The 13,808-nt window shown below is 42.7% G+C and overlaps 1 protein-coding gene across 1 annotated transcript in view; it reads right to left on the bottom strand.

The window, feature by feature from the left end:
* The window catches only part of LOC126565173 (CD63 antigen-like), a 317,200-nt gene that overhangs the window by 290,080 nt on the left and 13,312 nt on the right, over positions 1 to 13,808 (bottom strand). The gene's annotated exons all lie outside the window — the stretch shown is intronic.

Raw genomic sequence — 13,808 nt, 5'->3', positions numbered from 1 at the left:
TTCGGTGGCATCCTATTTGCCTCAGGGCTGGAAGGTTGTACATAACTGTGTCTAGATCGTCAAATTCTTCCTGCCTGGAGGTCTAGTAAAATATAGCGTGTGCACCAAGCGCCGAACGAAACTGTGCCAAAAAGGGCAGGCAGAGCGTGCATAGGGTTTTTGTGTTCTCTTTTTCGCTTCCGGTTCTTTGCAGAGCTCAAAAGACAGTATCCGAGCCATACAACAACAAAAAACCCTCTGGTTTTTAGCTTAAATTCTCACCCAAGGAGAGAGAGAGAGAAAGAGTTCTACAACAGAAGCCTAAAACAAACCGATATTTTGACTGTTTTTGGAGTTTGAATTTCTACCGCATGCCGGGACTCGTACACATAAAGTTAAACATTCACTTGGCATTTCCTACCTTGCTGTACGGTCAACCAAAAAGGTCCTCGCGAGAGAGGTTGTTCGAAGCTCGTCGTTGAAAGTTGATAGCACAAAAAGGTATGAATTCCCCGTTGAATAGTTTTTCTTGTTTCACTTTTTGGTAAAGTTTCGTTTGAATGATTATGTCGTAATTGATGTCCAAAAATTTTTAGAATTTTCTTGTACTCATGAGCTAATGAATGTCTTTAGTCTTACATGTTTTTGTCATACGTGGATATCTTTCACTAGAATGGTGTTGTATCTAATCCTATGTGATCCTTGCTCTCCTAGCCTAGTCGAGCTCAGGATATGCGGTGTAATAATTAAGCCTCAGATTGCTCAGATTAAGATTCTCACATTGCCTAAAGAACTCAAGATTTCGTTTCGTGAGTTGAAATTGCGTAAATCATTTCATCACAATTTTCCACGCATAATGTGAAAATTTCCAAAAGTGCATCACACCACAGATCGCATGAAAATTGAAAAGCCTCCATCCAGCAATGTGCTGCAAACAAATCTCCGCATGCATAAGGCATACCATCCGGAGACCTGAAACTAACTGTGACTTTCACACGGACTCCTGCCACGGAACTGGATCCTTTGTTTCGGACGAATTTTTGACAACGAATACACGTGTGCGTTGACACATGATTCGAATGTGTGTGTGTGCTCTGTCACATGGCATTTGTGCTGCTTTTTGATTCGCTCATTCTTTTTCTGCGTCCTTGTCCCGAAACAGTCGGCACCTGGCAAAGGAAGCAAAAACATACACATGAATATGTTCCACTGGCGCACTTTTGACTGCGACATCACACTGTCCGTGGACGACATCCGGTCTAGGAAGGCTTTTGCCGATGGAGCTAGTTGAGTGCCTGCCAGATGAGCAGCGGTATGAATTCTATTTCCGTGTGTCAGAATTCCGACGACCGGCTGCTACATACCGTACATAGAAGTTGCCGTAGGCAGCGATAGTTTGCATTATCGAGCACCCGGAAGCATGCTGCGATCCGGAAGCTGCTACACAGGAAATGGGTTGAGAAGAAGTCGTTCCTTAAATTTCCAAACTGCATTGCCGAATTCTATGCAACCGCGACGCATCTTAGGTGGAGATGTTTTTAGCGAAACGTTCCCATACTTTATTTGGTTTTCGCATGTTTCTTACTTGCGATAGCAGTTAAGTTGAAGCATTATTGTGTGACGGAAAGGGATGAAATTCAATTTAACTTTGGTACGGGTACGGGGTAGCTTTTGCAGCCTACCGTCGCCGGATAGTTGCTTTAAAGTATCTTTTGTCGAATGATGTCGAGATGTCTGTTGATAAATTATCGGTCATGACAACATCCGGACCAACGCAACAATACCGGTTGACGAGGGTTTTCTTGAAGTTTCTGTACAGGGAAAATAACTCAAAAACGTATTATTCTTGTCCGCGTTGCTCTTCTTTGTGTCCAGTAACGGACCTTGCATAAAATTTATACAGAAACCGCGAAATCTACATTATTAAATGCGAAAGGGCCCCATAGCTTTTCGTTTTTGGGTACGGTTTGCTGTAGAAACTACGTTTGATGAAAAATAATTAACCATTAATTAGCGGTTTTTTGAAGCCAGAACAGGAAGCAGTAGACGCAGGCTCTATGATTATCGAATGATTCATTTTCTCATAGCTTCGACCGTGCTGGGTTTTGTTGCTCTGCGTTGAAGCCGTAAGGCTTCGCCCTCAAAACTTTACCATTTGTTTTCGGCAAACTCCGTGTTGTGGTCAATAGAAAATCGTTGGGATGCTAGCCTGTGGTGTGGGTGAAAGTTTGTAGAGTTATAAACCATTTTAAGATACCCTACGCTAACCTCTAGCAAAGCGTCTGGCGCTTATCTGTTATCGTTAAGCTTATGGTATCTTTGGGAAACCTGTTCAAAGACGATTATATTTGGGAGAGTTAGTATCTATTGTTCGATCAGAACAATTTTTCATACACTAGAAAAAATAAAGTTCTTTACAAAAGAACTTTACCAGAGACTTAAACTCTACAAAACCCTCTTCTGGAGATGCAAGATGTCATCATTAAACAATGTTCATCTGCTTCAAATTTGCGGTAGAATGTTTAATATTCATTCAACAGTAATATTGTTACAAATGACAGATGACAGTTTCCTATATTACTAGCACACAGATCTGTCCGATCGCTTTCACAAGTAGTAGAAGTTTTAAGCTTTAGCAGCAATTCAATTTACAATGCGAGCAATTACCAACCGCAGAGTTTAAGAAAATTTAATTAGCTACAACTTTCCGGCATCATCTGGCCGGTGTTGTTGGTGCGGGAATGCTTTCTACTTTTATCATAATCCCATCTCCGCAGTAAATGACAACTCCTGTAACCCTCCTGTGTATGTGTATCTACCGCATTACATGCAATACATCTACTCAATAGAAATTTTCTTGGTTGTATGTCACATTTAATTTAATCATCTCCAGCTGAAGATGAATAGAAGATCCTGGGTACTACTGGCTCGAAGGAAGTGGAAGGTAAAGCTCACCTTTTATGTCTACCACAGAGATGGCCTTTTACACACCGGATACGTCGTAAGCGGGACCGTTTGCGAAACCATCAGTTAAACTTACACTCGCACTCATCCACCTAATTGCCTCGCCGACGACGATGTCCTGGAACACAGGTCTGTCAGCCTAAATTATGGCTTCTCTCAGGTGCGCAACCGAGACGAACCGAGCGGTAAAACTCCAGCAAACGTAAAACGGAGAGGGTTCGTTTGTGTCGGTATAAATTATTGTTTTATTTATTCTGCTTCCGGTTCACGGTCAGCAACAGCAAGTGGGACGCGGGATTGGAAAGGAATCGAAATAGAATCCTTCAAGCTGGTGTTTTTAACCAGCTTTAGGATAGCAAAAAAAAAAAAGGGGTAGAACCATTTTGCACTGCTAAAGGAAAGTAATTGTTAGCACTGCATATCGTACTGTCGGTTTCTTCGTAGTCCTAGCTAGTGTAAAGACGGGAAATGGGAAAAAACCAGATCGCTTCAGACATTTATTTAGTTAGCAGTATTTTCGCTCACTTGCCTTCATCTGTGAACGGTAAGAGAACAGTTAGACACAGTTAAATTAGTTTAGCTAAAAAGTTCGCTACAAAAAAACGTACCGTTTTCCGTGTCTGTGTGCGTGTAAATGCGATTAAAAACATCCTTTTCGTTCGAATGGAGCGAAACAATCGCAACCGTACGGAAACAAAACTTAGTGCTAGTAGGAGATTATAAAATGCAGAGCTACGAAGCAGTAGCTAGTTAACGTTGAGGGAAAATCGGGAAAGATTGTCCGGGTCACGGGCACTGAAGGCAGCAAAGCAGGGCCTGAAAACCAGTGAATGGAATCGCGTCCGCTGGAAAGTTGAGCGAACTTTGTGCGGCGACATATTTGCTTCTAATTTTAGCCTACGATACCGTCGACGTTGGAGGTCGATTAATGGCGATAGTATAGTGTTTCCCCATTTTTGCACCTCCTCTCATCGTGGATCCGAATGCATCACACAGGATGGATGTGGTGTGTGTGTGTGTGCGCGTTGTTACGTCAAATCCAACGTCATTGGACGATGCAATATTGTTGTACTTTTGCGTGTTTTTGATTTGTTTTCTTTTTTTTGCAGTTGGAAATACTCAAATTTGTGATAGGAAAAATAAAATACACTGCATGACGTCCAGTAGTTGTTCATTTTTATGTGATGCCATATTTCGGTAGGCTATTAAAAAAAAGTCTATCCATATCTAAATAATTGGAAAATTTGAGCTCTTCTATTTTTAGGCTTTGAACTTTGTAAAATGTATCGTTCTAAAAATTTATTTTTCGAGAGTGTTTTTGTACGAACGATACATACTATCTGATCGTTTGGTCACTTACAACTAAAGGCAGAACCTAAAAGTAAAACAATCCATTTATGAATTCCATTAACCCGAGAGTGAAAGCTTTCTACATAATCCGTTTAACAGCATTTTTTACCTATTTCAACAGATTTCCAGATAAGATTAGGCTGCAGACACATGAATCTTAATATTGCTGCTATCTTTCGCTTATTGTATGAAAATTCAATTTTCTTCCAATTTAGTCGTAAACTTTTCAGAACGTAATAGGCCAAAATGGCAGACACCCTCAGCTTTTACACTATTCCTCGAATATGTGTGATACCGGGGAACCCTTAAAGTGATTTTGTTCAGCGATTTCGTCGCAAAATTGAATTTATAACCCTTTTTTTGATAGAACGATAGCACACTCGGTTGGGCGCACACACTGCTTCTTTGAGCGTAGCGCATCCCTTTTTGGTGCGAAATGCGTTTCGTACAACACTAGACACAGTAGACAAAGTTCACGCAAGTTAAAGAGCGGATATAATTAAAAGCTTTCGACGCGGTTGTGGTTGCGCTTACGGTAGCTAGAGAAAAGCTTTAGCCGATACGTATTATGGTCACAAGTACAACGCACATGTAGTCGGTGAGCAGCAGAAGAAGCGGTTGTATGGTAGCGGCTGTGCAATACACTGTACTGTGAACATGTCTTCACCTATGCCGTTGCGAACGCTATTTTGCGTGGTTTATTAAGTTATTTCTAGTGCTGAAGCAGCATGCATCTGACAATGTGCGGTCGCCGGAAGGGGACTGGCTTTAATTTTAATTGCTTATCTTTCGATTATGCTATATTGAGATGGCGAAGCTTTTAAAGACTAGAAAAGCATATATTTTAAGTAAAAGATTAATAAAGGATCTTTAGGAGGATCTACAAACGGCAGGACTGGGGTTCAAATTCCATCCAGACCGCCCCTCGTAGTGAGGACTGGCTACTCAAAATCGTGGTTTTGGCAAGTAGTAAGCCATTCGATTCTTCACCATACGGCAAATCTTGGATAAGATGGCTGAACAGCAGTTGAACACGTACCATCTCTTAATAGATTTCAAGGCCACATATGATAGCATAGCGAGGGTAAAACTCTACGAGGCCATGAGCTCTTTTGGACTCCCGGTCAAACTGATCAGGCTTGTTAAAATGACCATGACCAACGTCATATGCCAGGTGAAGGTGGATGGAAAACTCTTAGGGTCGTTTCCTACCACAAAAGGCCTGCGTCAGGGAGATGGGCTCGCCTGTCTCCTACAGGCGAACATCGGCTAAGGCGCTGTAGAATGACCGGTCATTCTACAGCCTGAGGAAACATCTCACCTCAAAAAAAATGTCGCGACGGTCGAAACTGGGACTGTATCGTACCTTTACAGCCCCAGTACTCACATACGCCTCTGAGACATGGACCCTGTCCAAAACAGACGACGCCTCTTAGCCGCGTTCGAGAGGAAGATGCTCAGAAGGATCGTTGGCCCCGTATGTGTGAAAGGACAATGGAGGAGCCGCTACAACGACGAGCTTTACGAACTATATAAAGACCTCACCGTCGTGCAACGAATCAGGTTCGCCAGGCTTCGATGGGCTGGCCATGTTATACGCATGGCACTGGACGAGCCAGCTCAGAAAGTCCTTTAAGGCCGTCTACACGGACAGAGAAGGCGTGGTAGGTCCAGATTGAGGTGGAAAGATGGCGTGGAATCATCCGACATCCACCATCAATCACCGGATTTTGCTGGGGCAGTCCAAGACCGCAAAGCAGTTGTAGCGCCTGATAAGTAAGTAAGTAAGTAAGCCATTCGATGGCCGGCGTGAGCTTTTAGAAGTTTGTTAAGCAAAGAATAGAAAAGGACCTTTCCTTAATAGCAACGAGTTCTGACTATTGCTGGAGGCATTGTTAAGTATTATTTCTTCAAAGATATTTTAAACCGTTCTCTTTGTCACTTCATTCTCTCCCTCACGTCCATACATTTATGAAATCTGTAAGGAATTTGTAATATTTTGGCATTAATTATCGTATGAATTAATCCAACTTTCCTTCCCAAAAAAACTTGGTGTTGTCTTTGTTTTGACGAAATTTGCTCACATTATAAAAAAAAAATTAAGTTCAGCCTCATTTATTTGTTCTATCTCGCCACCGTTTTGGTATATTCTTCTTCTTTTTCTTGGCATAACGACCTCTAAGGTCATGCCGACCATCGACCAAGTGGCTTACTAGACTCTCTGATACCACGTAGTTGGATAGTCAGTCCTCATGACGGGGAGACGGTCCAAATGAGATTTGATTCCCGGTCCTGCCGTATGAAGACCGCTGCCGTTGTCGCCTGTACAATAACTAAGACAATTCATTAAACACACAAAAACATAACCAAATACCATCAGCACTCGAGGAGTAGCGGTTAGACTTTTACACATGTGACTTTTAGTTGGGTTCTACCCAAATTTGTGACTACACACAAGGGTCGCAACCAAAAAAGTAGATCCGTACTCTGTTTTCTTTTCCTAATTCACCATCCGCATTGGGGGGGCCATTTTTCACGACAAAGACACCGCATTGGGATCATCGCCCTAAAGCTTGTCCGAAGATTGATCCGTTTTTGGCATTTGTGCCCCACCGAATGCCGCGCCGAAAGTTGTAAATGTGTTTCACTTTTTCAGCAACATTAGCTGAAATGTCGCACACAAATGTGCCCCAATTACTCAAGCGGTCTCCATCGGTAAGCTGCCCGCTAATGCCGTAGACAAAATGGTCACCCCGCATCGAAATGCGGGGTGACATGGTTCAGTATGGGACATTCCTAAGCCCTCGTTTTCAACGGTAACGGTTTTGTGAGGCAGACGGATGGGTAGGCTGTAACAGGGGTAGGAAAGAGTAGAAAAATGGTTGCCTTGTACGATGCTGCTTGGTCCTGGTGCAGTGTAACCTCAACGTACGGCACACAGCTGTGTCTTGGCGATTTTTCAATCCTGATTAGCGATTCCTTACGGAGGATTTTCTTGAGCATGAGCAATTTCTTACCAACAAGGCTCGACTTCGGTTGATGGTTAGACTAGATTTTGAACAGTTTGTCCAGTTTAGTGACGAAGTGATGACTCTTTGATAAGATCTGTTATTGGTGTCAAAAAGTCTCACTTTCAGTTCCCATTAAGACACAAGGGAAAAATAGAACATTACTGGCACCCAACTGGTTCTATGAGCTTTTGGATCGAAATTCGCAAACTCCATTTTCTTTTGAAATGGGGAAACATACGTTTGAGTTTAATTCATTTGAACTTCACGCGCAAGTCGTTCTGCTTTCTGGCAAAAAAAAAATCAACACACAAAATTATTCTGCAACACAAATATTTTTCTTTCCATTTTTGCGTGTGCAATTTCACAATTCTTTTCTGGAATTCACTTCCGTTCTCTAGATTGGAAAAGTTTTCAAGTTCATCCGAGATGACTGTGTTTGCCATAACTACAACTTCCCGCATATCGTTCATCAGACCAACAATGCTGGGGTGCACTTTCGATCGAAAAGTGGTTCGGCACGAGCCACCTTAATACTGCTTTAGTGCGGAATTTATTGAATTTTCATTTCGTTCGTTTCGTTTTATTTTCGTGAAAATTCAAACAAAGAAGATGCAGATATCACCCCGAACACGGTTCAACGGGTGGAAAAATGAAACATTTAAAGCGTGTCCATCTTTACCTATCTCTCGCATCCATTGTCGCAATGTCGCTGGTGGTCCCGATGATGTACGCGATCACAGTGAGATTGTTCTGGAAAATTAACCTTACTCCGGTGCTGCCGCCACGATGGTGGCAGAGATGGACCGTCTTGCATTCCCAGAAATCTCTGCTCCGAGCAGCGCACGGTGCTGATGGCAAGGGATGACAACAGAGCCGATGCCGACAGTAACAAAGTTGTCGAAGACGGTACAGCACAGTTGGCTGATGATGACGCTGATGATGGCAATGATGATGAAGAGCATGATGATGCTTATCGTGAGGCTGATGTTGTTTAGTAAAGCACATTTTTCCGTTATTCAATTTGTCATCGTTTTTAAGTCCTACTGAAGCAAAATGTCACTCCGAGATGTCCAGCTGCTGTGAAATGAAAGTTATTCTACGGAAGTTTTCAAACTGCTGTGTATCATTTTAGCTTGATAGAATTATATCGAGATATACTGTACTAGGTTGTTGGAATAAATGATCAACTGTTTGTGAAAACGGGGAGCGATTTCCGGATGATACCGGAAATTCCGGATGATGATGGACCGGAGGCCGAGGTAGATTTGATCATCAAGATCAAGCTATCAGCAAGATCCTTGCTGTAATGCTTGTGTTGTGTATTCTTGCTTTAGAACTCGTGCAATAACTTCAACCTGATAATAATTGTGTTTACCTGTAATTCTTAAGCTGTCTTAGAATATGTTTCATTAATGCTTTTTTTTTTTCTTGTTCTCACAACATCATTTCACGCCATTTGCACAGTTTTAAAGAATGAAAGAATAACCTTCCGTCCAGAGCAGCCACGTGTGTGCATTGGTTTTTCCGTGTTTCATTAGCCCAAACGGTGAAGAAAAGCCTCCTTCACAAATGGATTGTTCCCAAGTCATTGTGATTGACGATTTTCTTCCCTCATTTAGCCAAAGCAAAAGCATACCCCTCACAATACAGGCTGCAGGCCTCCCCGGCCATAAACGTCCCTTCGGCTTCTATTGCTGCCGGAGGAACGCGGGTGTGAGAAGATAAACTTTTGCTCGACAACAATTTATCACTCGTCTTGTCAGTGCCGCAGCCGCACACGGCATGTTTGCTGATGGAATTGGCCCTCCAAGAATCGGCAAGAGGCGGCTCCCATTGCTCGCTGTCCGCAGATCGTGTTGTCTTCGATCCTGTCTTCCCCAACATTCCCAAGGACTGTAGGAGACATCATCATTTGAAGATTAATTATCCAGCGAATGCACACCGCAAGAAAGGGAGAGCAACGTCTTGCTAACGTACCGTTTCGGAGTAGAAATTGTTTCTAGGAAAAAACTCGTCCTACCCGGGCGTGCGATAGAAATGGTAGGGGAAAAATTAACTTTTGTCTCCTGCTACTTTTATGAGGAAAATTTCTCTCGCTTTCCCTGTATAACGCGCGCGCACGGTACCTTTTGTTAACCAGTGACGGTGTGTTTGTGTGCCTTGAGTTCATTGTTACGGGACGCCTTGTAGAGTCTAGAAGGCGTTTGCCGCGAAAGATGTTGTTACTTTCCGTGTTGGCCAAAGGATGATTTCTTCACCTTGCACCAGCGAACAAGCGCTCAACCGATAACTCTATCGTATCTCCACAATGCCACACGGGAGATGGGACGGAAAGCCAGATCCGTGGCACCCGTTGGACCAACGGAGCGCGCGATCGAATGATTGATTTATTGTTGGGTATAAATAATCTCTAGCCACTCATGCAACGTGGATGGAAGTCCTTCGATTTTTGTTTGTTTTACGTTCGATCCGTAACTAGAAGGAATTGATCCGGTTTTAAAATTAGTTTACAGTCGTTATTGATTGTTGATTTTATTACAGCATATTGTAACATGTACACAACTGTGCGGGAAGCTCTTTGGCACGACTTTAACGAAGATTGTTCTTTTTTTTTTTTAATAATGCAAAACTAGAAGATTATTTTGATGATGATTTGAATCAGTACATTGTAAAATTATATTATACTCAAATACTTGCAATCGATCACTGGCTTTGTGGTTATTCAAATGTACTTTTGAATCTGAATTTTAATGTACATTTTAAAAATCTCCTCGTCTTGCCCAAAGTAAAAAATGATTACAAATTTATGCTGGCAATTGATTATATTGAAAATAAATTGGATAATCATCAAAGGCTTTATAATTATAGGCGATTTTTTTTAAAAAGTAAAAAGGATAAAAATTCATTGTAAAGGCTATTATAATCTTCGCAAAACTTTTTGAGCAGATGAACAAAAGCTGTTCGAGTAGCGATAATGGTTCGCAAGCAATTTTCCTAATGCATGTCTAAAGCCACACACCAGCACAGTGAGCACCCTAAAAAGCGATTTGTATGACTTCATCCAGGGATTTACAGCGTTCACATTTGCTTGCTTTCCGCGCTAAAGAGAAAAATACGCTGAAGAAATGTGAGGAAAAAGTTACTCCAACAGATAACGATTACTGATATTTATTGCAAAATTATCCAAATATATCTCTGTGCTGCACACCATCTCCATTGGTAACGATTAGGTTCAACTGCTCCAAACTTATCGAGATTGATGAAATTATTGTTTTTTTTTTTGTATTGACTCGCTCTTGAGAGATGCCTCATCGAAGATGCTGAATATGATACGAAAAAAAACTACACAGACACAGACAAACAACTTCATCATTGGATTTGTTATTGATGCTGCGGCAAAGCCACCGAAGCAGCAGCATCATCATCATCATCATCGTGAGCGACACTCCAATCCTAAGGTCACAAGTCCTGACGGGAGGGAATGGAAATATCGTCTCAGTTTGTTCCACATTTTTGTACCTTTTTGTGTGCCACGCTGCCTGACCTATACCTACGGTGCTAGATGAACGTCTTCATTGCGCATTGTTCCCGATGGTGATATCACCACCCCGAACGGGATGTTGCACTGAATTCCTGCATCTGGTTTCAACAGCAATAATAGAAGCGAAGCTGACAAACGTAACCGCAAGTTGTTTTTTTTTTCCTTTCTATTTTCTCCTACAAGAGCTTCCTGGCGCACATGGATTGTCCTCTTGCTTGTATATCTTTTTTTTCTCTCTCTATTCTTCACGACACTGTTCGTGGGCCACGCATAGCAGCTATGGAATTCTTGGCCCACTGTTCATGGTTATTTGTTATCCATTCTGTTTGAACGGGTTCCCTCCTGCAGCAAGCAGGCACATATGCCACGGTGCATTGCGCGAAGTCCTGAAGGAGCTTCTGATGCATGGCCGTAGCGAATGATTTCGTGGTCAATCGGTCACCATGGTGAGCGACATCATTTCACCGCAACACACAGCACAGCAGCAGCAGTGTCTTGCGGTGTACGGCCAAGAAATCCAAGCTGTTTGAGATTTTTTTTTTGTTGACACGAAATTTTGATCACCAAAACAAGACACGTGCCCTTATGTAGAGCAACGGCATCACAATGTGGAAAGGAAAATTATATGCGAAAGCTTCCTCTTTGTTTCTGTTCAATGTTCGCACGTGCGTACATTCGATAGGGTTAAAGGCATTGTGCCAATTCATCATCGTAACCGCTGTCGCCGGACCAGAAGCAGGGAAGTTTGCATGATAAAATGTTGCTCACCAGTAGAAGCAAACTCTTGTTCGTTCCTGTAGCAGAGAATCCAGGCGATTAATGTGACTGTGTCCTTTCTGTAGACAGATTGCAACAAATTGTTGCTAATTGTGGTGTCGAAGATGCATCAAGCATCTTGAAAGCGGTAATGTCTATTGATTTTATGGAAATCGACAACCAGATGGGATGAAATTTGTGTACGTAGATATTAATTATCCGCACACTATTAGTAACGTACGTGCATTTTCCACACGACATAGAGTAGACGATTGATTTCTCCAAGAGTTTTCAACGGCTGAATCTATCTTCCGACAGTTTTCATTCTTTACGTACCTCTATTATAGGTTGACTATCAATGGTTTTGCTCCTATCAGCGTCTGGTCGTTGTGGTTTGTTTTAAAATATGTGAGACCTCGATTCGACCAGATGAAAGCCTCATAAAGCTCCATCCGTACCAGCACCACCAAAACAAAAATCTAACAGCTAAGTTCTGCGAAGAATTGAAGTAACTTAACCAAATACAGGATATTCAACTATCATCGCCGTATGTTCGTTCTTTTTATGCGCAGGTTCTAGGATTATTTCCTCGTGTAGAACTCAAAGAAGTCTTTTTTCCTTTAATTCTTCATCCCGTTAGATTTCGCTAGAATTGCAGCATCTTATCCTGCCCATTTATCACACACATGGGAGCATAATTTTTGCGCTTATCCTTTGCCCAACATCTATGTCCGCCCAAGCAGTGTTCCCAAGAAGCTCTCCGATACGGACAACCGTTTCACCAACGCTTGAACGCTGTTCAAACAATTTAATCATCAGCAGATGAAGCAGATCTTAGCTGTGTCATCAATGCTATTGGATCAAATTGATTCTCCGCAACCCGCAGCACCGCACTGATTAAACGAAACGCATCACCCGTGTCGGTCGGTTGCTGGCAGTGAGCTTTTCCACGAATTACATATTCCATTCGCTCGATCCATTTTTCTCCAAACCAATCCACTCAATGAGTTCATTGCTAAGCCGAGCCGTATGGCACTAGGAGAAGAACAAAAAAAGATGTAAGGAAACTTTACATGGAAAAGCAGACAGAAACAGACTTAGCAGCGTCAACGCTGTACGAGACCACCCGCACGACGGATCGATTCGCGTCCACCACCATCATCATCATGTGCCAGTGCCAGTGGAATTTCACTTTCAAAACTCATCCACCATCGTTCGCATTCGGACCGTACTGGCACGCTTCTCGTCCTGTTACGTGCGGTTGGACAATGGCGGACGGCAGCGCGTCTTCATTCGCGGAAACGGACCGCATACTAATGAAACAAAGTGCGAGATCATCGCGGCAATGCAATAGTTGCAGATTGTGTAATGTTTCCCAAGTCATTCGGCAGACGGGGCCGGCCATTGGGGCGCCCCCGTCACGCAGCGTTAATGGTGTTTCGAGTCGATTTTCGTTACATTCTACCAACGCCATGTCATAGCAGCAATCTACTATTTGCTTTGACACCGCCAGCCCGAAACCATCAGCGTACCAACACCATCCGCGCACATGTTTCACACAATCTGTCTTGGATATATTTTTGGGAACAAGCGAGCATAAATGGAAAATTTAAGTATCGATCACGCGAGCACCACCGCGGTAGTTTGTTGATCCATTACTGACGGAGTTTATGGAATGTTTGACAGTTTCAACTACTTTTTTAAGGAAACAACGAACCGTGTACCGAACCGTATTCGAATTCCAAACCCATATCGGACGGCTGTCCGCCACCAGGCGTCTCCATTAAGCTCCATTAAAGGAGGAAATGCATCGCGTGCCGGTGGACTATCAATTCGCTTCGCTCGGAAAGTGCTAGCTGTCATGTCGGACGGTGAAAAATGCAAACGCGCATCGCCGTGCCGCAATTTACCTTGCTCTACCATCCGGTGGGTTACTGCGAGCAAATTGAGAATGATGGTCGTGTTTTACAAGTAATGATTGGGCAAGAAAAAGAGTACTCGCGTATAGTCCAGAACAGTTGGCTTATTTTCTTCTGCACGGTGGATTTAGTGAGATAGTTGAAAGGTTTTAGTTTAATCATATTTAGTGATCTGCTCGCCTGTTTCGAACACGAATGGATGGCGCTTGGCCTGTAAACTAATTGTTAGCAATTAATCAATTCGTTTCCAATTGCTTGCCAAATTAACTACTTGTCAGTGGTTTGGAC

Source organism: Anopheles maculipalpis, chromosome 3RL, assembly GCF_943734695.1.
Source record: "Anopheles maculipalpis chromosome 3RL, idAnoMacuDA_375_x, whole genome shotgun sequence".
NCBI lineage: Eukaryota > Metazoa > Arthropoda > Insecta > Diptera > Culicidae > Anopheles > Anopheles maculipalpis.
Note: the sequence above shows the minus strand (reverse complement) of the source record. Positions and strands in the feature narration are given on the sequence as shown.